The sequence below is a fragment of the Anneissia japonica genome, unplaced genomic scaffold (assembly GCF_011630105.1).
Source record: "Anneissia japonica isolate Jap-2015-1 unplaced genomic scaffold, ASM1163010v1 scaffold6305_len51955_cov117, whole genome shotgun sequence".
NCBI lineage: Eukaryota > Metazoa > Echinodermata > Crinoidea > Comatulida > Comatulidae > Anneissia > Anneissia japonica.
This window is the reverse complement of record NW_022723758.1, coordinates 25,847-29,219: the sequence shown is the minus strand read 5'-3', so window position 1 is coordinate 29,219 and position 3,373 is coordinate 25,847. Positions and strand designations below refer to the sequence as shown.

Genomic DNA, 3,373 nt, shown 5'->3' with positions numbered 1-3,373 from the left:
GGGGGAGGGGGCGAGGTCCCCGACGGGGGGCCGGGCCTCCGACGAGGTGTCAGATTTCCCCGACGAAAGCAAAGTGGGCGTGGTCGAGCTTCGATTAAAATGTCCCGAAAGTGGACCTGGGGGAGAAGCCTCCGAAAATTTCGACAATTTAGGGGTTTAAAAGTCTTATTTAATCGGTTTTAGAGTCTACTAATATGTAAAAAATACATATAATATTTTTTTTTCTCCCCGACGAATCGTGCTTTTTCTCCCCGACGGGGGGGGGGGGGGGGGACAGCTCTCCCCGACGGCTCCGTCGTCATCATCATCGCCATCGTCATCATCATCATAATCATCATCGTTATCATTATTATCAACATCATTATCTTCTTCATCAGCCTATCAACGATTAATTATCAATGTTATTAACTATTAATTAATCATTATTTAATGTCTATTTCAGAAGTTGAGCAAAATGCTTGTTTTAGTCTTCCATGTAAAAATGGCGGGACGTGTTTAGGCAGTGCGAGTGCCTATCAGTGCGACTGCCCCAGCACATGGACAGGCCTACAATGCAATATAGGTAGGACATACAAAATAAGGTTATTGTCCAAAAATCATAATTAGTTTCCACTTGCAATTTTACTAAGTATAAAAAAACCTACTACAGTATTACATGTTGCCTGCATTGACCTACCCCTTTCGTGTCTAGATAATCCATTTAATGTTTTCCTTTGAATGTATAGTAATATATTAATATGCGCCTATGATTGTTATCATGAAAATGGATTTCCTGTTTCCATAGACAATAACGTTGAATTGAATTGAATTGAATAAATATACGGTTAGTAAGTGAAAATATAAACACCAACCAATATCTATATGGTACATACTGATAACAACATTTAAATAGTCTATACTTTAAAAATATATTTGTTGAACGTAGAAGAATTAGTATAAGTAAAACAATTAAAGCCTTATAGGCCTAGACTAATAGATGACATAATACTTAATTTAAATAAATAAATATTACAATACAAATAATAATATTAAATATAAGAAAATTAAACGAAGATATTAAAATTGATATCAAGTTAATGGTAGACAGTTATTTCATTTAGGTAGAATGTATTATGATATCCATATAGCGTTAATAAGTAGTTTTCGCCGGACGACGTTAACCTTAACTTTAACTTTAGTACCCAACATGCAGCGAGATAGCTCCGCCCCTTTTGTAAACAAATCGAAATATGCATGTGCAAACCCGAAACTAACGTACGTCGAGCACGTAAAATCCTGAAATTAACGTACTCCGCAACGCAAGATGAATAAATTATGACGTCATTCGTTAACGTTAAGGTAAACGTCGTGCCGCGAAAACTGCCTAATGCTTGTTTGTTACGACAGGTTCTTGTACAGATCCAGGGACACCTAACAATGGAATAAGGACCGGAAATAGTGTCAGCATTGGTTCAAAGGTGACATATTCCTGTCAAGATGGTTATCACCTGATTGGATCAGAAGTTATACAGTGCTTAGCCAATCAAACTTGGTCTAACTCATTGCCGTATTGCCATTGCAAGTTGCTTAATTTTAATAATACAAATAATAACAATGATGATGGTGATGACGATGATGACGATGATGATGATAATAATAATAATAATAATAATAATAATAATAATAATAATAATAACAGTATCAATAATAATAATAATAATAATAATACATCAATTGGGTTATTGTTATAAGCAGTCTGTAAATGCAACCAAAGAATCAACAGCAACACTGTTAATGACGAATTGGAACGATAGCCGAGTTTTAAAAAATACCGAAAAACTTTAATAATAACCCTGGGTTACTATTCTTTTATTATTTTTAGTGTGGGTATTAGAGTAGTTGGTTATAATACTAAGCTTAATGTTGGCATTTAAAAATAGTAAATTCCCACCCACCCCAGCTTAATATCTTTATTTTGAAAATTAAATTTGAAAGAATTCTCTAAGCATTTAAAAGGACAATTTAGCAGGAAGTAAGAAAGGATCATCTTCGCAATGACATTGTGAAGAATGCCTTTTATGAAATAAATCGTTTTAAGGGCGACAAAAATGTTAATTTGAATGTCATTTTGTCTATATGTTTGGCGACTCTAATAGTAACCCCGTGGCTTATTGTTATAGTAGTTGGTTATTATTATATAGATTAACTTCTAGGTTGGCTTACTATTAGAGGGGGTTATTAATGGGGTAACGGGTTGTTATTAATTACAAATTTTACGATAGTCCTAGGTCTATTATTAGTTTAAGTTTGATTTGACTTTCATAAGTATTTTATATCTTTTATTCAAATGTACCTGTAGACAGCAAATACTGTTTAGACATTTAATTTAATTCTATTTAGAATAAACCCTTGAAATGTTACACAAATTTCTTAATATTTCTTGCAGACACAGGAATGGAGATTGAGCCAGCCACAAAGGACCCATTAACTCCTCTTTCAGAAAAAGGTAACAAATTTCACACTTGCTCCACTATGTGTGAGCATATGTGTCAGTTGTCGAGAGAGCGAGCGCATTGGGATTGATTTGCACACCCACCATGGGTCTGGAAGGTCTAACGGTGTGATACTCGCCTTGATAGCTTGAGGCTGCAAGTTGGAATCTCGCTACAGGCACTTTATCCGCCATCGTGTTGGGGTTCAATATTTCGACATTAATTATGTCATCATCAGGATGATGACATAATTAATGTCGAAATATTGAATCCCAACATGATAGCGTGTATTTCAATACTTGGAGTATGTATTATACTTTCTTATATGATATTAATCAGTGGACCTTTCGACACTTTATCCATACAATAAAAGGAACCTTTCGTTGAAGGGCTACCGAGAATTCTCGAATAAACGCCTCTCTCGAATAATAATAATAATAATAATAATAATAATAATAATAATAATAATAATAATAATAATAATAATAATAATAATAATAATAATAATAATAATACAATGAAATACTGTGTTCAAATGAATAATTAAATAAGACAATGAAGACACATGTATATCTTTATATATGTTTATTAACAAAGATGTAGGCCTACCGAATTATGTGAATACAGTACGTGAGATAGGTAACATGGAACGGGCATGGAAAGCGACAGGCCAATATTTTTTGTAATAAGCGCCGCTCTCGAACAAGTTAAGCGCTGCACCAAGACTCTAAAAATGTTATAAGCTCCGAGGTGCTTATTCGAGGATTTACGGTTGCTTGGTACAATACAGTAATAACATCTTGTTCCTATCAGAGCACTGCTGTTATTATCATTATTTACGATATATATTTGTTTTCCTAGTTTGTATATAATATATATATATATATATATATATATATATA

At 33.6% G+C, this 3,373-nt stretch overlaps 1 protein-coding gene across 3 annotated transcripts in view; it reads right to left on the bottom strand.

The window, feature by feature from the left end:
* The window catches only part of LOC117112373 (poly [ADP-ribose] polymerase tankyrase-like), a 28,785-nt gene that overhangs the window by 6,790 nt on the left and 18,622 nt on the right, over nucleotides 1-3,373 (bottom strand). The window lies entirely within an intron of this gene.